The sequence below is a fragment of the Halyomorpha halys genome, unplaced genomic scaffold (assembly GCF_000696795.3).
Source record: "Halyomorpha halys isolate HHAL.00 unplaced genomic scaffold, Hhal_1.1 Scaffold15.1, whole genome shotgun sequence".
In the NCBI taxonomy this organism is placed as follows: Eukaryota; Metazoa; Arthropoda; class Insecta; order Hemiptera; family Pentatomidae; genus Halyomorpha; species Halyomorpha halys.
The window spans coordinates 2514345-2539178 of record NW_027108914.1 but is presented as its reverse complement, the minus strand read 5'-3'; positions in this window follow the sequence as shown (position 1 = coordinate 2539178).

Here is a 24834-nt window from a genome sequence, read left to right as displayed (position 1 = left end):
ATTATTGCCATAATAAAGTTGATTATTCAAAGTTCTTTTATTATATCAGCTCACAACTTCAAATTATGTTAATGTAATATTTGTATTATGTACAAAAATTGATATTTTTTTTACTAAACAAATCTCAAACAAAATTTTGCATTATATTATTGCCATAATAAAGTTGATTATTCAAAGTTGTAAATATCAATAAATAAATAGAATAGAATAAAATAAATACTTCATATAAATAGAAATATTAAACTATTAATACAAATACACATAAATAGTTTAATTTTTCTACATCTTTATCACATCAATTAATTTCACTTACCGCTATCCAATAAAAAAATATTTTTGCTTTTCTTTTCCTTTTATCCCTTCAATTTTATTTTATTTATATATTTCTTAATATTAACTATTGCTATAAAATCACTTTATATATTCTAGTATAGGTATGATGGATGATATTAGAAATGTTCTCGAGAGGTCAGTCTGTATGCATAGGCAAAAGTCACCTCCACAGTGGATTGCCTAATATTAAAAAAAAAAAATTAAAACTTTTAATAAAACAAAAACTGAATTAATTTTTTTATCTATCTCTCAATTTGTTACCAAAGTCTGATTTTTAATTTCTGAAAAAATATTTCTTATTCTTGATACATAGGAAATATTTTATTATTATTTTTTTTGATACTTTTGAAAAGACAGCAAAAAAAAAAAGTTTCGTGTTTTTAGGCTATTTTGGTTACGATTTTTATACAATTTTGAATGAAATAGCATTTCAGATGGTAATTCTAAAGCTACTACATCAGGGTTATATTTTTTGTGACAGTCAAATAAAACCAGCTGCACTTCATAATACAATTTTAGGAAAATGTAAATGCTGATGTAGTTATATTATTATTTTTTTATTACAAACTAATGACATAAAGTACACATATTGTATATCGTTCAAACAAGAAAAAGCTCTACTTTTATATTTAATAAATTTCATTTTTTTTCCGTCTGGCCTTAAAACCGTTAAAATTATTCATTATAAAAATTAAAGGTCAAAACACTTTTTTCTGTAATTTGTAAAAAAAAAAAAAATATACTGTGGAAGCGAAGCTTACCAAATTCTCCAATATTACAATCTTAGTGGAAGGAGTATAATAGAGGGGATAAGCTGGTAGAAAAAGTGTAGCCAAAAATGTGGGCCTTATGTACCTTTCAGGTTGCAGAAAAGTAGGGGGAGAATACAAGCCAATCACAAACTGCCTTCCGTTAAAGTTTAAATTACAATGGCAGACACTCTTATTAACCTCAACGTGAACAAATTTGCCTGCTTAAACCTCACTAAGCGTTCGGTAAAATTACGAAAGGAAGTAATGAATATATACTTAGAAAAAGCTCCGGTCAACACAAGGGGTATTCATGATCTTTAGTTTAACATGTTAAAGCGTGTTAAATGGAAAAACTTATGTTAAATGGAGAAATATTTCCTTCTTTAACCTTCTTTTTATAAGTTGAAACGATATAACATGTAACATGGCTGAGAGTCTGTTACTAGGTCTGTTAAATGGAGAATGACGTCAAGAAACATACCAGCTGAGCTTGTCACTGTTTTATTTGCTGTCGTGTTAGGTTACATACTCGTAGTATATTTTTTTTTCTTTTGTCGTGTGTTTTGGACTTTTTAAAAAATATTATCAGCGACCAAACTTTTACACTTCTACTTTTCACTTATTTTAGGCATGTTGTAATAAATTACAGTAATCAAAACTTAGAAGTAAATAATAACATGAAATTTTGGAAAGAAAGGTTAATAAACAAGTTGCTCAGAAAATTCGCTAGGAGCTCTTATACATTTATCATTTAACATGACTTATATATGGCTGCTCACAATGCTATACTTATTACATTTAACATGGAAAAACATTTTACATTTAACACAATATCATGAATACCCCTACTAAACGCATATTAATTATCTTAAATAATTTAGATTAATATAAACATATAGAATTCGAATTAAACAATCGCTTTGGGAATTTAAGGAAGGACTTCAATGGAAAGCAAGCATATTTTTAGGATTTCAAAAGCAGTTTAAATAGTTTGGAGTTTATATATATTATTAAATATTCTCGATTTATTTCTTCAAAGGATTGTAATTACTTCAGCTCACGCAATGCTAATGAAATTCGGTTCGCATGTTCAAATCAGTAGGCGCGGGGCAAAACCCTCTATCCAGATTGTTTTCTTAATTTTAAAATATATTATTTTAATTGCAGATGATCTCAAAGATATGGCACATATCAGATTTTTTTTAGTCTGATTAGAAGAGAGATAGAATATGTTGGATCGAAATTAGAAAATATTTCTCTAAGAATAATCACCATTAGTAGTAGTGATAGAATGGGAACTATTATTTTAAAAATACCAACTTAAAAACATATTCACAACACGAAATAAATTAAGATACAAATCATTGATTCAAATTGGTACTATAACGTTTTCTATAAAATTATTTTATTTCCAAATTGATACAAAATGCTAATTTATTAAATATTAAGTAGGGTATGTTTCCTCCTTTGTTTCTGCAAAAATTTATTTTCTACCATTCCAACAGTTCAAACATAACATTCATTTGATTTTGGATCCTCATATTGTGTCATCATATCAAAAATACTACATTGACTTGAAATCACATTATTCTGATGATCTTGACATTAATTATGACTGATGCTTACTTGAGGGTATACGTAGATAAATGTATGCAGATTCAGGAATTCAGGTTTAAAAACACAAAATAGAATGATTTAATCAAATATGCTGAAAAAAACCCAGATAAAGTTATGTTTTTTATGAATTTAATTAAAAAATTTATATAAATAAATCATTTTAATTAATATAACAACACATTCCGATGTAAAAATAAAGATTAATATTAATTTATTTATTCGATCATAATTCATTTGTAACTGTGGCTTTAGTGGTACGAGATGCAAATCTGATATTTTGGTTTGACCTTGAATTTTATAGTCATCAATCTCAGTTTTCTTGTTTTGCGTTTTTAGTTAATTATAAAAATGACTTGGTAATTTTTTTTCGCTTAGGCTACGTTCCTGGTTCACTGTGAAACAGGAAGGATAAATTGAACTGTCGGATGAGTCTATTTTGAATAGAAGACATGGTGTGATTTCATAGCATTAAAAAATTCCAAATACGACTTGACTAAAACCTACTAAATTAATAAAAAAAATAATATTTACTGTCTTTTTGTAATTTAGGTTGTTGAACAGATAAATAAAATTAAATAAGCACTTTCCTGCTACATTGCAGTTAACCTACAACTTGTTACCTGTTAACCTTCTACACTACAGTTAACTTGCAACTTAATACCTGTTAACCTGCTACACTGCAGTATAAAACCCTGGGCGCTTGAAAACTGAATATTGAATAGGAAATAAGATTTGATTTGAAAATGGGAACAACTCACCCCACATCTAACGGGGGAGGGAAATTTCCTACTTTTCTTAGTGGGGTGATTTCAGAAGGAGACATGGCACACAAGATGAACAACTTAAACTTGGGGAACTGCCTTTTTTTCAGGTTTATACAGCTTATCAAATTCATATGTTAATTTGAGTTACCATATTTTAGTAGCTGTGGATGCTTGAGTGTATAACAAAAATATAAAATAATTTCCTTCAGTGGACATTCAGATAAAAGACAAATTTATTCTTGGCTTTGATTTTTAATCATAATGGCTTAGAGGTTTATTGCAAATATAATTGGTTTATAATGAAAATATCCATCGAGTAGTGAAATTTTTTTTTCAATGTTACTTTTTTTTCTGCCTTATTCCAAAATGCTCCTTACTCACAAATTAAGACAACCATTAGGGCCACTATGTTCTATATGTCCAATTTGGCTAGAACCAGATACCGATCCTTCCATGATAAACTACCCAAACCCATTTGGTTCTAACCTGCCTTCTCCTTTATTTCCTGATAATCCTTCTTGGCATCTGAAAAGAAGATGACTTCGAGATATTTTCTTCTAGAAATGTTATTGTAGTTCTGGCAATGGGTAGATTTTCCATATGTCTGTATCATGTCATTGTATAAATAACATCAAATTTAATTGTTTTATATATTTTAATATAGTTGTTAATATCAATTAATAAATTTTAAAAACAAAAAACTATTAACTTATATGTGACAAGAGAAGGTCACTTTTCATAGAATCATCCATGATCATATCTATTTTATCATTCGTAATTACAAATAGCTTACACGAAACTGTTTGTAAACCTACTCACGTTCAGATGACTCCTCAAGACCGGACAACCTGGACCAGGACGGTTGATTACCTAATCCCTACCTGTCGTGGATCACTGAAACGACTACACAACCCTAAGCTAGGACTTGTGAGTGGGCTGTCCAAATGTCCACTTCCAATCCGACGCTTTCTGAATAATGTAACGCACTTATCAGCGTCTTGTAAATTAGAGGTTACGCAACTCACATTTACAAAGCTCTTTGCTAACCAGATCCTTTTCAGGTCGATTTCAATACTAGAAGGTCCTGATTTATCTGCGTGTTATCGACTGTTGATATTCGACACCTGATTGAGTCATCACTCAATATTCCCAATCTAAGTGATTTCGAACCAAACTTAGAGTTCATTTTTTATTCTGTCCAATTTTCGTTAATTATGTTAATTCAAAGAAAAATTCAATCCTATTTCACTTGTCAAATTCTTTATTACAATACGCTTTTAGAGCTAAATCAGCTACTCAACATCTTCACGACTGGATCAATGTTTGTCGAATTCGTAGATTCTACATGATCATAAAGGAGGAGAAGCCAGTAAAGAACTCTGTACTAAGGGAGTAGACAAGAAACATTAGATTATATAACAAAACGAATACACTAAAAGAAGACTAAAATAAAATAAACATAATAGGTTTGCTAAATATAAATGAAGTAGAAAAATAAAGCAAAGAAACAAAAAATTAATAAATAATAGTTTAAAAAATCTTTGTAAATGATCCGTGATCACTTAGTTAAGAGTGAAGGAATGAAATAAATCAGATTATGGTAATGTTATGAAAAACATTTTCTTACGATTTTAAATAGACAAAAATATTGATAAAAGATATTGAGATTGATGTTTAATCTTAATTTATAAACAATTTTTTAACAACTAATTCAAATATCAATATCAAATAAGTAATGAAATTTTATTTCTATATTTAAAGAATTCTTCATACACCATGTGGAGAGTGTACTATACAAATGAGTCAAATATCTTTATATATTTTTTTAAATTTAATATTTGTGTTTTATTTAATTTATTCATTCATCAAAATGCTTTTTCATTAAAGTTTATCTATTTTAATCCTTTAACGTTCATTGTGAATGTTTAATTTTATATAATTAGCCGTTATTGCTCCTAAATGTAATGTATTTATTTTAAATAGGAGTAAAACATAATAAACAACGATTAAAAAAATTAGTCAATAAACCTCTGTTGATTACAAGGATACAAACATATTTCGGTATATAGAGCGAGGCAAAAAATTAAGAATGATTTGAAAAAAAAATAGAGAATAGATATACACTGTGCCAGATAGCGGGCCATCCCCTTGGTTTATACCTATAATTTAGAATATCATATTTATTAAAAAAAAATAAAAACTTTATTAAACATAATGATAAACCGAGAAATACAAAGAAGAATAACTTCATATTTAAAGTTTCTAATCTAAATTTAGATTTACGCCCTTTGGTTTATTGTTGGCAAATTGTACGTAAGCCTAATAATTTCTCTTTAATTTCAATATTTCGGTTAATCTTTCAAATTTGGTCTATTTTTGGGGAACCCAGCATCAACTCCATTTACTCTCATACCTTTTATTCATGTAGTCTAAGACCGCCTTCGATATAGCTCGGAGTCTAGCGGCCGCCTTGCGGATTTACGGATATCTCCGACTTATGGATACCGTATATAAGGCGAGGATAATGCGGCAAAGGGAGGGTCCGCGCACAATGGCTGATCGTGAGTTATGCGCCTTGTGCACTTGCGCGCTAATGCACTCACCGGCGCACTTAAGATTCGGCACCAGTGGGACGGAATCGGGCCTGAGTTATGCCGACACGTGGCCCTGTAGCCAGACAGTCTCATTATGTCCCTGGTTAAATATTGCGAATGCCGGGGCGGGGTTTAGAAATATTGCGAACGCTAGGGTGAAGTTCAAAAATATTGCGAACGCTCACGTGAATATTACTCTAAAGAATTTATAGTTCAAGTTGCCACGATTAATTTGAGTTGTGAACTTGTATTTCCGTTATTGGATTAACTTTCGTGTCGCTTTTCATCGCAATATACCTACCCGCGAGATTTTGTTTTTGTCTTTTTTCAACTTTTAACAATTCCCTATTCAATAATTTTTTTTTCGTAACCTCCTTTATTATTAAATTTATACAATATATACATACACATGCATAATATAAATGACAAATGTAGTATGCTAGTATATATTTGTCATTTATATTATGCATGTGTATTATGTATTGTATAAATTTAATAATTAAGGAGGTTACGAAAAAAAAAAAACTCAATAATTTTATAACTATCTTACAAAATATTTATGATTTTATTAATATTACGTAGGCGTTATTCGTTAAAAATAAGGGATAAGTAATACGTTGGTATTACTACGAATATTATAGATTACCACTGTTACAAAAATAGTGATAACCTGCTGTAGTATTTCCTCAAGGTGAGAAAGTTCTCGGCGGATGAACATATGATAACATCAGTTAGTAATTAGTTATATGATGTGATGATATGAAGTGCGGGGAAGGGTTTATTAAGAAAAAACTCAACATACAGCGTACAAAGGATTGAAGAGTATGTAATTAGTATAGCATAGTAAAGAAAAAAATTATGCATAACAATTTCACATAGTTGCAATTTGAACCACTATGAATTTTCTCTGAAATTATGAATTTACTGAAAAATTTAATAAACGATAGAAATGTTCAAATAAATGAATTTATTTCGATAGTCACAAATTGACAAATATTTTTCTGCTGTACACTGCCAGAAACAACTATAAAACAACACAACTAAAAAACGTATTTATTTATTTTCAAAAAATCACACAAACAAATGAACTAGGTAAAATAAGGACCTATTCTAATTGAAATCGTTTGGAAGGGTTTAAATGTTGAATTTTCAGAACAGCTTGTCCTAAATTACTTTTTATTTGAAATTCCATTTATCCCTGTTATTTATAACAAAAATAGACAAATACGCAAGAATTTCATAATCTAATAAACTTGCAGGAAGGAGCATAATGGAAAGAGTCAGCTGACAGAAAAAGTGAAGCCAAAAAGGCAGACCTTATTTGACTCTTAAGGGCGCGGCTGAGGTTTAGAGTAAGAGTACGAGCCAATCACTGGCTACATTCTGTTTCAGCTTATATCACAATGACAGACATTCCTGTCAATCACAACATAAACTTTTCTTTCGTAGGCATGGCCTTTTTAGCTTCACCTTTGCTACGAAGGAGAGTACGGTTTTTACCAAACCGGCTGAAACTAGAATAGAAACAAACGTTGTAATTTGCAAATGGAGGACACCTGACCTTTCCTAATCCACTTCATAACATTAATATGTACCCGACTTAATTATTTTTTCAAACTGTTGTATTTCAAACCATGCTACCAAATCGATATAAAACTCTTAAATACGAATATTCTTAGCAAAATTAAAAATCTTTTACTTAAAGAATTTTTAATTAAAGTTTAACGTTGGTTAAATGTGCCATCGGAATACATTACATTTGGGATTATGCTTTCCGATGGCGTAATAAACTCCTATAAAATAATTTATAACTAATTAAATCAGGAAAAAAATGATGTTTTTTTCAATAAATCAAGTCTTTAGTTCCTGAAAGTTTTTTTTTTCTTTTATCAAATGAATAATTCTTATTGATTTTTTTAGAATAAGTTGTGTTATGCACACACTATACAATGTTTTGTAAACTATATATTTTAAATCCAGAATTGTTTATTTTTTATAATAAAATTGTTATTGATTTTTTTTGATAGAATAAGTTATGTAAAGCACACACCGTACAATGTTTTTTATGTTTTTGTAAACTATTGATTTTAAATCCAGAATTGTTTATTTTTTTTATAGAAATGAAATATATCTGTATACATTGTACAGACGTTTGTTTAGATATATTATGCAGTGATATGCAGATTTGTATCTATTTCAAATATACTTTCGCATATAGATGTCGATGCAAGAGTAGAGAATAGAAATGACCGGATGATTTGATGTTAAAGCTCCAATAACGCCGTTAGCAGTCGGCGAAGTGGAGAGGGAATTTACGACTCCACTGGAGGCCAGTACTGGAGTCAGTAATAACAGTTTGCATACGCTTTGTAACACGAGAGCCCGTCAAGTCGTGTGGATGAAGTCATTCATGCAGGAATTCAATATAGTAATCGTCACATCTTGTGTAAGCAAGAGTGCGCAAATATGAGACTTAAGTACATCTTCAGGTGCTAAAGTAGGCTTAACTGAAAAATATAATTAGATCGGCATTGGTTTGTTTTTAGATGATTTCTTGTGATGGATTTTAAAATCTATGATATAGAAAAAAGAAAAACCACTTCTCGTTTTGGTAATTCAAAACTTACAACCATGATGCTACTCTCCCTCAAAACAAAAAATGCCAAGCCTTTGAAAGGAATTTCAACATTAAGGTTAATAGGAATGTCTGACATTGCAATCTAGACTGAAACAGAGGCTCGTACTCATTCTCCACTCCTCTGTCACACCCATGAAGGGACTTACAGTCCGCTTTTTTGGCTTCACATTTCTGCTATCCTATTCTCTCCGTTATACTCCTTTCTCCAACTCTATAAACTAGGCAACATCGCAGTGGCGGGGTCTTCGGGGTTTTCCGGTGTCCACGGCTAGGTGGGCATCAGAAAATGAGACCCCCGACCCCGACTTTATACAAATTCAAAAAAGAACTGAAAATTTCGGATTATGTAAATCCGACAACTATAACAGCTGGTTACCAGTTCTTTATAACGAAAACATAACATTCAATATTCCTCAGCCACTCGAGAAACACCTCACGGGGTAATATAATTTATTTTTTTGATGGCCGACCCGAAGATGGTTTGTTTTTTAATATATTAGTTCACTGGAAGTACGATTTTAATTCATTTTTGTTATTATTGAAAATTCATCTTGTGAGGAATGAGAAGTGTTATCGAATGGTGCTGTTGTATTTAGTTATAGTTTATCTTTGCTATGGTGGTGTACGTTTAAGGTAATAAAAGAGACCAGATTCTGCATCATCATACAGAATGATCTCTCTCATTTAGTCTGTAAGGACAACTTCCTGAACTACTGAGCTTTTGTGATCTAAAGATAGGATAGGCCAACCATTATAAACAAAAATGAACTCTTTAAACCATGGAAGTTACTCCCAACATTAACTGTCAAGGTGATGCTGACATGTTACAAAGTGGTGTTAGCTTCACCGCCATACTCTTTAAACCATGGAAGTTACTCCCAACATTAACTGTCAAGGTGATGCTGACATGTTACAAAGTGGTGTTAGCTTCACCGCCATTACATGTACTATCAACCCAAACCTAGTGCGACAGTACAGTTTCGACATTAAATCATATCGTAATTACCAGACTGTGCTGAAAGACTGTTTACACCGCGGAAGCGACTGCACAGTTCACTGTTAAGATAGATGTGTAAGTTAATGTGACAGTACCTTCATTGTCATTTCCAGTACTATTAACTCTCACACCAGGCCTTATGTAATAGTAGTGCAACAATATTAGTGATGACTGGAGCCATCACAAGGCTTACACTGAAGTACTAGCTGTGGCATTTATTTTTTTGCTCTATTAATTAGATAATATTTAAAACGAATAATTAAAATTACAACAAATACTTCATTAAAAAAATATTTTTTTTTTTATAAACGTGCTAAATTTAACAGGTGTGTTCAGCTTGAGGAGATCCAGAAAGGAATTTAGAAATCGTTTTTTATTTATGGGGTGATTAAATATTTATTAATTTCATAGTGATTTAACTACGTTTCGGTTATAAAGTGTCGCTCTAATTTTTGTTTTCCATCCGATCTATTAATTATTTTTTCCTGTTATTCAAATAAAAAAGAACAATTTCATTGCGATAGGATCTTATACTGTTGGACGAAATCGGCACCTAACTATTGCTAAACGCCCTCGGGATAGCACCTTCCCTCTCCTGTAGACCTGACGGGGCGAAACCACTTAACAGATTCCATAATCTTCAAGTTGTTGATAATTATATGGTCACGATCGGCTCCAAACTGCCAATTAGTGCTCGGTCACGGCGCCCGTCCAACACGACCACATGCGGTAGTACATTTTTAGTCGATATCCACTTCTGTATGTTTCGTGTCATTGTCATTGAAATGTTTTTAAAAATTATTATCTGCCTTCTACTTTCAACTTACATCCAGAGATAAAATATAGACACCATGTTTTGATCAAATGTTATAATTGGAACACTTGTACATTGTACTTAAAAATTTAATCATGTTTAAGAGATCAAGCGAATTAGAATCCTACATTGTATAATAGCATGAAGATTTCAGACAGATATCATAACAATAATATTGATTATATCCTGCCACGAACTATCGCCATCTATCTCTGACTGGTTCATGCTCTTACGAACCAGGTCTGACCTGCTTTTTATACCTCCTTTTCCATAATTCGTCTCGAGGTCTTTGTTGTTCCATCCTTTCTTCGCTGTACTTGGGCTTCTATTCCAGACTGTTCTGTTATAATAATATAACATTTTGTAAGTTTTTGATCCATCTTGCTTGGTTAAATTTTATAGTTCGACATTAAAACTTGTTTCAGGCAACCATACTATTTATGGTGTTCAGTTCTTTTGTCACTTGTGCGATGATATGTCTCAAATGCATGCAAGAGTACTGATTCAACGTTACTATTGAACAGCTGTGTAACCTTCGTCCCCATCCAGATCTATCGCGATCACCACAATGGACGGAGTGGGGAGAATGCTGCTTGAAATGCAGAACTCATTTTATTTATCATCCAGACATTGTTTTAAATAGATCCTTCGTTTCGACAAGAATTTGGAATGGAATTCGTATGTCGCTGTATATTCAACATGGACCAAACCAAACCCATGGTTCATTTAACAGCATTTTGTTAATAAACAGTTAGTGATAATAAATTTCGCAGTTTATGGTATCTGGATTTATTACCATATCAAATTTGTACAGAATTAAGAAAGTAAATCATTAGTGAACTGTTCAATATATACTAACTATCGCTGTACCAGTTCAACAGCATAAAATCTCAAAAATGGTTATTTTGAGATATAAATATAATATCAGCAATAAGGGTAAGATTTATGCAGTTCAAAACTGTAATATTTCAAAATATTTTTTTAACTTAGATTTTATGACATATATTTTACTTTGATTCTGTATTACATTATATAGATCTTACAGTTATTGCTAAGATTACATGTATATCTCAAAATAACTATTTCTTGGGATGTTACACTGTTGAACTAGGGCCGCGATATGTTCACCGGAGAGTTTTTAACCGCAACTGGACACTATAAGGTTTCCTTTTAAATATTTTATTTAAAATGAAATAATATTTTTTGGTTTGCATTAACATAACGAGGTTTTTATAAGTAACTAATCCACTGACTTGTGCTAGATCTATGTTGTTAATAGAAATGCCTGTGTAATAATATCCGAGTACACGTGTTTAAACATCAAGACCTATATTAATTAATTACCAAAACACATATTAATTAATTACCAAGACTCAGGTTAATTAAAAGTAATGGATTTAGAATTATATTTATTTAAATTGCTGCAAAATAATTTTAATTTTTAAAAAAGACAACAAAATATATCCAGAATTATTAATTCATGCTTCAAGTCAAACCGTTGACTCCTAAAAAGCCCGATTGGTACTTGGGGGTCAGGCGGAACCGGTCACATCCAATTTATCCAGCTGATCGTTTCCTCTCCTGGGAGTGGCCATCCAATTTATAAAGTAGCAACTCCTTGACCAGAAAAAGAGCTGGGAGGCTGACCGAAGAGGGGATAAGAAAAAGGACAAGACAAGATATAGGGCAGAGGAGGAGACAATGGGGTATTAGAGGAGGTAATGTCTCAATCCTATCTTCCCTTCGATTTATCTCTTCACTTTGACCATCCTCTTCGCTCGATGGACTCCCTCCAATGGCCAACTCCTGCGATAGGCCATCTGTCCGGTAGTAGTTGCTTCGTCTAGCCCCATTTCATTTCGTATTAATCGCCAATAGCTTTAAATCAAAATAATTTCTCTTTAAAGGTCATGATTTTGACCGCCGTGTTAGTTCCCATATGAATGTTTCTATTCATTACAAAAATTTATTGTATTTTAAACATTATTTTTCCGAATAAATACTAATAAACCTTATAATTAAACTAGTCTGCACTCTATGTAGTTGACATGAAATATTACAAAATAAAGGCGATAAAAATAGCTAGTAAACTAGAGAAAATTAAATATGAATACTTTTATGGCTTACGTTTCGCTCGTTGAGAACGTCGGGTAAGTCTGAAATGCACTATAAGCAGAAAAAAGTTTTACAAAACTATAAAATAAATCAAAATTCAACTACTTCTTTCGTAATTTATGGGATTTTTTTCTTTCCTCTTTCTTTCTTTTCTTCCTTCACTTTCGCTAATTAATGTGTGGTTTTATAGCATTTACGAACAATGAGAAATCCTTTTATCAATTTTACAAACAAAAATGAGGAGGAAATGTGACCTTTATGTTTTTCATTTTGTTGTTTTACATTAAATTTAATTACCATAAATTAATAGATTTTTTTTTCATTATTCCAAATTTTTCTACTTTCTCAATTTGAGGTGTATTTTACTTGCATTTAGGAAAATTTATTCCAAAGACCGATCGAGGTTAGCGGAACCATTGGGATAAGAAATGTTCAATTAAGTTAACCACCATCCAACGGCTGTTGTAACCCGTATTCTGCAGAAAAGATGAAAAACAAAGAGAGCCCATATTGTTGAGAACATACTCTCCGTATAAGAAATACATCGACTCCGGGACTCCTTATGAATAAATACATTTATTCAACGGGATAGGACAGAAAGAATCCTATTATACTAAAGGCCCCTGGCGATGTGTAACGGCCCATAAGGTGCGATAAAGAAGAAGACTTATTGGCTTTTAAGCGTTATCCAAAGAGAAGGCGCCATATGGGAGCTTCCTAGGTCTCGGGGAACTTTGTAAGAAGTATCCCTCCTCCGGGTTGCCAACTGTTCCCTAATGACAAATTCATTTATCCAGAAGATCTTCCCTCCTTTAATATCCCATCCTTAATTGCCTGATATAAAAATCTCAATTACAAGACAAGAGAGAGCAGTTTAGGGAGGAGTAGATGAAACTTTGATTCTTATTACTTGGAATGAGGGAGCCCGGCATCGCTGTTCTGAATCTGTTTTTTTTTCCTTTTTAATCTTATCCCATTCCCTCTGATGAGGGAAGGAAGATTAGAAATGGGAATAATTTAATGGCTCAGTAATCCAGTTGTCATTAGTGTCCTTGCGGAACGGACAGTTTTCAATTTCGTATAAATTGAAGCTTAAAAATAAAAATGGCCGAATTTCATCTAAGGGTGAAATTTATTCTTTTTTTTATTTCATATTCTTCCTGAAAATGAAATACTTTTACAATGTATGGAAAGTTATTAGAGGAGCTTTTGTTCCGTTTTTTAATCCATTTTATAACCTGCACAACTCGGAGATGATTGATGTATGTATGTATACCTCCAGTGGCCCTTTTGAGGAGCAAATGAGCCGAATCTCGATATATAGGAATTATTTCTGCTAAGAACAATATCATGAAGATAGGATGAATTTAAGTCAAAATGATGCACCTACATAGCTCCTTCAAATTGATTAAGAAGATCAAAAAGCAGAAGAACTACAAGGTTCTCTCTTAGTCTAGTCACACTATTCCAATTTTTTTTAGGACATGTTTCTCCAAAGTTTTAAAACTTTACAATATTTATTAGGAAGGGATATTGAATAACATACTAAAAGTCCTAATGGATAGAGGATGAGCAAAGGATGGAAGAGACGAAATGTTTTTTATATCTCATGTAATGTCCTAATGAGATAGTATTATAATACCTCGTAACACTGCATTGCTTGAAATGTAGCACATATGACAAAAAAAAAAAAAAATTGATTTCATTTAGAATTGGACGTATTCTGAAGATAGCACCGTAGACTGCGACTACATTTTTTACTGAGGTCGTCCTACAGACTTTCCTAAAGCTATTAAAATTTGACTCCAGTATACAGTAAAATTTATAGAATACCATTAACACAAAGTAAAAAATAAAAACGTTTTTCGTCAGATGTACCACTTTTTTTTTTGTACCCCCCAGACAAAGATACAGTAGGTATATGTATATCTGGTTCTTTGTAATTCCTTCGAATCATATGTACCACTATCCTAGGGGAGGATGTAGTTCAGTGGTAGAGCCTCCGCTTTGCATGTACCACTATCCAAATAAGGCAATGATATGAGTCCTTACTTTGTGAGATTATCGAGTAGGGATATAAAGGTGTCATAAAAATGAGTATTTATTGCTGAAGTGGCTTCCGGAACTTGCGGTAATAACTGTGTACAGACAAGGGTGTGTGAATTTCACTTTTTTTCCAAATAGAACGACGTATTTTACAACAATATCAAGTAACGCTCATTTAAGTTCAGTTAGTACAATTTCAATGTAAGTGATTTTGTAATCTTCCCTATCGCTTGCGTAGCTTCTTCGTATCTCGTTACTACATTTTACCAATCACTATTTCTTGTCTATCATATTATACACCTTGTTATATGACCATGAAATAAATAATAACCCACTGAGGAATTGTAGCTAAGGTACTCCTTTAGGAGATAAGAACTACCACACACCAAGAATTTTCTTTGTTGTTTGAATCCATTAATCCAGGGAGAGAAATGGAGTTTTTCTCAAGACAACCTGCCAACCACGTGATTAAACAAACAATAAATATAGTCTAGTAAATATAGTGAATTAAAACAATTAAATAATTAGTTACAATGTCATTATTTAAAGGTGGAAATAATGGCCTACTAGTTCGATACACTCAATTTTTTTTTTTTTATGAGAATAGGTAAAAAATAATAACGAAATAGATTTAAAAAATAACAGGATTAACACTGCAGCCGGTTCCTACACGCAAAATGGGCAATTTAGTTTAAGAGGTTTAGTTTTTATGTTCTTCCTAGTGCCTATTTAGCTATACAAATTAATAGTAGTATTTATAATTTATGATTTTTTTTTTTTTAATTTTATTCCATTATTTTCTTTATTATCATAGCCTAGACGAAGACTTATAAAACTAAGCAATGGAAATTAAATCTTAAACATAACAAGTTTCAGCATACTACATTTACACTATATTGGGACACCTGTCTCATCTTTCTACTCCCCCCCCCCAAGTTTACATAGGCAATCATCCGATACCACTAACAGGCTCACACTTCAAGATGAAACGTAAAACGTTAAATTATCGACTAAAACAATTATATTCCGCACTACCCAGAGCTTCTTAATCGCCTCTCAAGGAGAAACTTAATATGGATAATTGTTCACCATTATTAGTAGATGGATAGATATATATAGATATAAGATAGATGGATTTAACATGCCAAGTTTTAAAGATACACAAATAAACATAAAAAAATATTGGCGTTCCAATCACAATTTTTAAACTGATAACGAACCATTAGTTCCAGATGAGACTAATTAAAATTTAGATGGACACCCCTATAAATATTTACAATAAATATCAACAAATGTCATCCCTAATATTACTCGTCGAAGGCTAAATAGGAGTTGGATGAGGGACCATTAAGACAATATCATTGATCGTCAAGAGGACGTACTTAAATCATATTAACCTTCTACTCTATATATTGCATCTCATTTGCTCACTTTATTCATTTTAACATGTGCAAATAAAATTGTAAGGATAAAAAAAAAATTTTTAAAAGACAAGCAAAAAATACCCATAAACAGCAATATGATTGTACTTAAATTTTAGTCTGCGTTAGATTTTTGTAACATGAAATCGTTTTTGAATTTACAAAGGTTGAAAAAACCGAAGTAAGAATAACAACAAAGAAAGGAAGAAATGTTCTTTGAAATTCCATTGCTTTCGGAAAACACCAATTTAATTCGTCGGTTTCAGTCCGAACATGTGTCTATTTTACTCTCTACGTGTTTTCGTTGGGTTTTTAAATGAATTTAACACTAATTTTTCATTTTAGATAAATTTTTTAACGGTTTAGTTTTATTGAAATTTTGAAGTATTTTTCATGCAACGTAACATTAAATTTACTTTATCGTTGTTGTTTACAGACATTTATAAAATGTGTAGCGTAGAAAAAGATTTAAATCAGAATCAGCCTTTCCTTTTGTTTTTATTTTTTTTTATATATTGTATTAGTATTATATGGACTGCTAAGTACAAAATTATAGCTTTCAGGAGACAACAAATTATTATTTTACAAAAGAATAATAAAACTTATTTGGACTTATGGACTAGAACTGTAGGAGACAACTAAAAACTCTAACATCAAACGCGTTCAATCCTTTCTATCCAAAGTCCTTCGAAAAATAGTCAACGCTCCTTACTATGTAACCAACAATACCCACTACATCATGACCTTAATATCCCATTTGTATAAGTCTTTATTAAATCCAAATTCACCACATCCCATAAGAAACTCACTCATCATCCTAATCCCTTAACCAAATTCCTTACTAGCATTACCAGCAGTAGGTTAAAACAGCAGGTTCCCAAAAACCTATTATTAATTTTATTGGAGTTCTAGCAATGGTCCGATTCTCCAATCAAATCCTGAGCGTCTATGGCTAGCACCCTCACTCATCCTTCACTGGTTTTTAATACCAATGATGAGGTTGAGAGAGAAGCACCTGGATCTCCGGAGTTCAGTTCTTTCCTCCACAAGAGGGGGGGGGAGCTCGATTCGGAGTTCCCTAGACTAAACATAAATATTCTAAATAGGAATGATTGTGTTTACGATATTATTTTACTTTTTTATTTTAGTTTTTTCTTCTATTTCTAATTTTGTTATCATTCAATTTATAAATTTGTAAATATGGTGAGAATGAGCTATATGATCCATTGTTAAATATGACAAAATGTAATATTAAACAATAGAAAATAAAAAAAATTGTGTTAATAGACCTAACTATGAAACTTTCATTGTCGTCTGACAACTTCCCCGAAGCGACCTTCTACGCTGTCCATTCTTCAGTAAGTTCCGGGCGTACCATTAGTCGAGGCGTAGATAAGGGAGTGTGACAAAAAGCGTCCATATTTTTACTAAACGCCATGAGAGACACAAAGGAACGAGGCAGAACGGGTATAAATCCTAGATAGCCGCTGTATCGGGCTAGGAGGCTGCTTTACGGCCTCGGCTCTGCAGCTATATCGGTCCAGCTCCATGTTCGCCACCTACAACATGGCGCGTTCAGCATCTGGGCCGATTTGTGATCTCCCTCTTCCTTGTACCGCCTCAACGGGGAGCCGAGTCAGCTGGTTATATGGCGGCTGTCGGCTTGGAGTAGAATTTCGGAAACTTAATTAAAAATTAACGATCGAGATTGAAATTAAATAATTAAATAATTAATCCTCCGTCATATGTAGTGAAATGATATTTTATGTCACCATACTGTCCAAACGTTAGAACTGTTCATTTGTAATGTAGCAATGATTTGGTACTAATAGGACAATATCCGGAAACTGAACTAACAAAAAAAAATCAAAAAAAAAATCATTTATTGAAAAAAATTGAAGATCATACTTACCAAAAGGAGACCGTCCATAATTCAAAAAGTAGTTATTATTGGTTATACAATCCAATGGGTAAATCGGTCAATTACTAAGAAAAATTAGAGGTCATTCCAAACCTAAGTTGTCAATTTCAGTGTGCTCAGAATTTTAAGTATGTTGTCTGACTTACTGCTCTCGACGAAGCTGTAAACTGTAAGTCAGAACACATTCCGGCAATTTATGTATATTAATCAATCAATACTATAAAAAGACATTTTTTTCGTTTTCATGATTCCGGCCCATTAGCCTAAAATCAGCAGACAGGAAATCTTTTTGATTACTAACTCCTAGGAGTTATACAGTTTTCTTATTGACTCCCGTTATTCCAGAATGCTGAGACATTAGGCAGCCAGAAATTGATTCGTATTCTACCCCTACTCCTCTGCCACGCCTCGGGAAGGCACATATGGACCGCCTTTTGGCTTCAATACTTCTGCCAACTTGCCCTCTCCATTTTAGTCCTTCCTCCAATCGTCTCGATTCGGACTCGTTCACTTAGCTCCGCTAAAATCTGCTCTTCACCTCGCCTCCATATGACACTTTTGTGGGCGGAGCTTCCAATTTATCTGGTCCAATTTGGAGGTCTAAAGGTTAAGAACTATGCCTCGACATAAACATGTTTAAAAAATTTGTATTCGATATCTATTATTTAAGTAAATATCTATGTTTCAATTTAATTATTTAAGAATTTAAGATAGAATCTAAGGGACGAGCAGTTGTTAAAATATAGTCAGACCCAGAAAAGGATTGTTGGCATGTGCAAGCGGAAGAAGTTGATAAACTTTGTAGAACTTTAGACAAGGACGTATTTACATTAATTTCAAATTTTATTTATTTGTTTTCCTTCTCTTCCTTTTTTCCAATTAACTTTTTTCCCCATTAGAGGGCAATTGATTGTTTTGTTAGGTCTATGAATGTTGTTATTCTTGTCATTAACTTTGTTTTTCTCTCTTATCAATAATTATCATTTTTATCTATCTATTTTATCTTATGTAGGTTAAAAAAAATATGTTATATCAACCATGTAAGACCCACTAGACTAATCTGGTATTATATTAAAAAAAAAATGTATTCAACAAACTACTAAACTAAACACAACCAACTGAGCCGTTTTTTAAATATGGATGTGTTAAAGAAAACACATTTGCGCATAGCTAAGCGAAAATGGCAGTTAAAATTAATCATCGATCATTTTGAAACTCATCCTTAACTTTCCAACCAATATTGGTCCATTCGGACGAGCCGTATTCGAAATATAGGAGTAAAGAGGGGAAAACGTGAGCATATAACTAATCGAGAGGAGATAGTACAAGTCGATAAAGAACAATTTAAACAACTGAAACATTTATTAATGTCTGATTAACGGTTTGATAACTAATGCTCGAACACAAATTTGACTATAATAGACTATATCAGACACACTTGTTCCTTGATGTATAAATTGTCGATTAAAAGGATGAAAATTGTTTATTGTCAATAAGAGAATACGCGTTTGAATAAAACCTCTGTAATTGCAAAAGGTCTTAGGCATTGTCAGTAAATCAACTTAAATTGTTACTGTGTAAGATAGGTCTAAAAATTATTATTCTAGCCACGTGTTGATTTTTTTAGTATTGCGGTCACTTTTCTGGCTTCAAAAAGTGATTAACTAGGATGGGAGAGTTGATTGGGTAAGAGAAAAAATAGTGGGAATGTGTCGAAAAGAAATTATCATGAAATGAAAAAAAAAACATAATTGGGGAAATTTTTTTTTAATTATATCATAGATTCATATCTTGAAGATGATTTAGTAATAGCTGGGAATCGGATGGAGAATAGTTTTATAATGGTGAGGATGGAAATTCGAGTCAGTAGGTTTATTGGATAAGACATAAAGTAGTACATTGATTAAAAATTTTAATAAACTGGTTTGTCATTATTTGGTGAAAATTATTTTTATTGTTATAGACTACTTATAATAAATAATTAAAAATGTCCATGGTACTGATTTTTTAATTCTTTTTTTAGGTAAGAAACTAAGATTTGCTACTAATTCTCTCAGAAAAGGTAATTATTGATTGCGACATTTTTAATTACTTTTTGAATTACTCATGTGCAATATTTTATACTGGAGAAGTCTAACTCCAAATAAGTTTAAGTTAGAATTTGTTTAAATTTTGAATCTCTTGTGAGAAAAGAGTGGCACCTTGTTCTTGAGATTCTCTTTTCGAATTGATATGTATATTCCTATATAATGTTCTATGTGATGTTAAGATTAAAAATATTCTGAAAAGGAGATGATCAGGGTTTTGGTCAAGAAAAGAAAAAAACTTTTTATTTAAACAAATCTTCATCCCAGTTAAAATTAAAACATACATATAAAGCTGGTAAAATTAATGTTTTTGTTTTTAATATCTTTATTGAAATTTACAACTTCATATTATATAATACATTCAGTAAATTTGATCATAGTTAAAATGGAGTGTTGCAGGCGTGTAGAGAAACTACCCATTGGTAGACCTCTAACGTCATTTTACATTAGCAGGTCTCGTGGCAATCTTCTTTTCAGGCGCCTCGGAGGATTGTCAGGAATGGAAGAGGATGGAAGATCAGAAACTAGGGGGTTTGAGTGGTTAGGGAGTTTATAATGGAAGGAGTGATATCTGGTTCGGGTTAGATCGGTCACATAGGGAACACTAAGGTCTTTATGTATGATTTTGTGATAAAGTAAGGAGCATTGAGGATTTGGATTGTAAGGATTGGATGTGAGAGAAATTCGAAGATTTAGTAGAGCCCCAAAGAAAAGTAATATTAAAGAATTAAAGTGATTTGGGATTAAAACATATATAAAGATGGAGTAATAAATAAATATATAAAGACATCCATACAAACAAACTGATATAAAACATAAATAAAAAATAACAGAAATGTTAATAATAAATATCTAAAAGATATTCATTACTACTTTAGTCTTATATAATCTTTACTTACTCTTTATCTTTTTATTTAAGCCCTGATTTGGACTGGCAGTGTAGGTTGAGGAAACGTTAGCTATAAATATTTGAAAAATATTGTTTTGTTTTTCTTTACTGCAACCCTGACCATCTTCTAATTAACAAATAGCAAAATAAATAATATTTATTCAATATTTCCGGAAAAAATGTTTATATTCCATCAATTGTTTGTTTGAAAAATCTCTAAACCCCAAAGAAAAGTACCTTATAACTAAACGACCTTCATCGCTCAACATTGTTTCATTAAATTTTTCTCTATTTTTGCATCCTGAGGTACTGACACTGAGGCAGAGTAGAAATAATAATTGCAAGATTTCAACAGATGTTCTCCATTTCATTGCAAATCGCAAGAAATAAATATATGACATCCCGCCTACAAAGAAACCAAGTTACTCGACTTACGATTTTCCATCATAGATAATTTTAAATTCTGTATATCTAAGTGGCAGGGTTTATATTTCATAAAAGGGTATTGAGAAGAGGAAGGGGGTACGGTAGACCAGCCGTGGGAGTCCTCTCAGAATACATTTACATAAGAAAGTCCTGCTGTGATGTATAGAGTCACACCCATGGCCGATGAATAACTACAGATATTTCTTAACATCTTAAATCTCGGATTATTTTTCTTTTTTGTCAGTCTTTTCATTCCCTACTGGAGGCAACCTTCACCTGGCGACGAATCGAATAACTGGTTTCTTTATTTAAAAAATTACTCTGTTCACACTGTTAGATTCATGATAATTGAGGAATCCTTCCTCAGAAGCGAGTAGCACCATGAAGGTTTACAACGTCGTCTTCATGAAAATAGATCGACAGGACTCGTTTAAAGAAGGGATATAAAGATTAATGTAAACAGATACATAATAAGGTAAATAAATAATAACTAAGTAATAGAACTGCATATCGCCGCTTAAAACAGAACATTCAGTCAGTCGGTTCTGAACTTGATTTTTATGAACTGTTTAATTATTATTTTAACACACAATTAATACATAGCCTTAGCTTCGAGTTTATTTTTTTAATGTTAGGTAAGTAATTATAAATAAAATAATATAACTTTAGTTCATTATCAACATCAATCAGTCCTCTGATAAAACAAGAGAATTGATGGGTATTTTGATGCATATTAAATAAAACATATTTTTGTTAGTGGCATTGTTGATGTTGGTGGAGATCATACTTTATATTAGGTGGAGAGTATTTTATCAATAGTAAATATTTCCATTTCTCAAAAGTAAATAAAATATACTGTTGTTTGGTTGGTGGCATTGTTGTTCCTGGGGATCATATTTTATATTAGATTGACAGTAATTTATCAAAAAAAAAAGAGAATATACTGTTGTCGGTGGCATTGTTATTGATTATGGGGAGCATTAAGTTTTTTAATCAGTCCTCTTTGATAACTCTTAACGGCTGATTATTGGTAACCGACTAGTCGTATAGATAGTGGGAATCGAACTGAATCCTCTCCAAACTGCACACCCCAACTCGACTCAACCTGCTACCTTTACCATTTGTTTGAATACCTAAACGTAAAAATATGTCTAGGAGTATAAGTGAAGTGTCTGGAATCTGAAAAATCATTCTCTTATTTGGTAGGTATATTATAAAGGTATGTTTGCGATACCAAAATTTCCAGTGTTCCATACTGATGGAAAATTTGGCTTATCAAGTTTCTACTTTGAAGAGTTGTTGCACAAATCCTCCCATTATTCATTTTGGTTTTCTAAACCTCATCCTGAATTTGTTATTATAGTGTCTTCTCATTTTACTACAAAGACTGAGTGAACCCCGATCAAGACTACTTTGCCGAATACTGAACTGAATATTCCATATTATATATAACTTATTAGACAATGTTCTGTTCTGTTTTCAGACTGTAACATTTATGTGTTTTTATTACGTTTTTATAGCATTATATGTTTTGACATTTACAACTGTACATAATAATACATCTAGTAAATTTGATGTAAGATGATAAATGAATGATACAGACCTGCAGAGAAACTACCCATAGGTAGCATTCTAAAAACATTTTTACATTAGAAGGTCTTGAGGCCATCTTCTTTTCAGGCACCTCGGAGGATTATCAGGTAATAAAGGAGAACGAAGGTTAGAACCAAATGGGTTTGGGTGGTTGGGTAGCTTATCGTGGAAGGATCGGTATCTGGTTCTGGCCAAATCGGCAACATATGGAACATTGTGGTCCTGATGGATGTCTTGAAAACTTGGCTTGTCTGAGTTGGTTCTTTGAGAAGTTGGTGCGCGATTCCCCCAATATGCCTTTTTGGTTTTCTACACCTCATCCTGGATTTATTATTATTATGTCTTCTCGTTATAATATAAAGACTGAGTGAACCCCGATCATGACTGATTTGATGAATACAGAAGAGAATATTCCAGAATACTTATTAGATAATGTTCAATGTTTTATGATGTTTTCAGTTTACACTTTACACAATTTCCAATTATTATGAATAACAATATTATATATGCAATGTAGTATATAGGATTGCTCAAAATTGTAGATGAAAAGCTGTCCAACTGAGTAATTATTTAAACTTTTACAAAAATACTGTATTGTATATAGCACCCCACCATGACCCTTTGTGTTAAAAATGTTTATGTGAAAGAAAAATGGCATATTACATTTAAATCTCCCTTTATTGTAAATCACTCAGCGGGGCACACAGTTGATACAGTTGTTTTTCATTGCTTGCACTCGGAATCTGTAAGCTTCCCTCCCCTTCTCACAACAGAGGAAATTATTTTTACCCCCGGATTGTGAATATACGAGGGGTGCGTTGGTACTCAATCTTGGAGGGGTTGTCGCCGTTGATTAGGGGGTGGCAACGCCTGCATAAACACCGCCTCTTAGGGAAAGACTGGGGGGAGTTCCATTAGGAACGATGAGAATAAATGTCCGCAACTCCTCCGGCCCGTGGTCATTCCTCGTCGATCAGGGTGATCGATGGGAAGTGTTGGAGGGTGGGTGCTACTGAAGTGGTCTGTGGGAAGTAGAGATTGAAATGTAACTTGAAGTAGGAGTGTTGGACCCATACTTATCCTAATTGGACAACTTCGATTTGGGACATGATTGTTCTCAACGAGAGGACCAATTCTATCTAGCAGTATAGAATAGTTTTCAAAGCTGTTGTTTACACGAAAATTCTAGGAAAAGAAAATGAAATAATAAAAAAAAATGGTATAACAATTGCCAAAAATAAACAAATTCAACCGGAAATTTTACTTAGTACTACAACTTTTTATAACTAATGTCACTATCCACTAATACTTTAATAAATAATTGAATCAATAATTATTAATCGGCTAACGTTGGTCTACGTTAAGTTGGCTCTTATATAACTATCCTTTAACCTTTACTTCATAAAAATTATTAAATTTTATTCCTTTTAACAGTGTTAAAATTTTTCTTTTATGAAAAAAATGAATATATAGAAATATAGAAAAAAAAAAGATTAAAGGATTAAAACAATAAGAAAAACATCCAGTATTATTATTATTTATTTTAATTTTTACTGAACATGCCTGTGTAATATAAGAATTAATAACCAATTATCAAACGCCCTAGTATACATATTGTGTACATAGCAAACCAATGCAGGTTAGAGGTACTGCTTTTTGAATAAATCATTCTCTCTCCTCTTTATAATTAGTTTTTATTTAATTATTATTATTCCGCATAAAAAAATATATATATATATATATTGAAAGAAAAAATACAAGACAAAAATGATTTAACAAAAATCATGTATTACTATTATATATTAAAAGTTTATATTTAATTTGGAA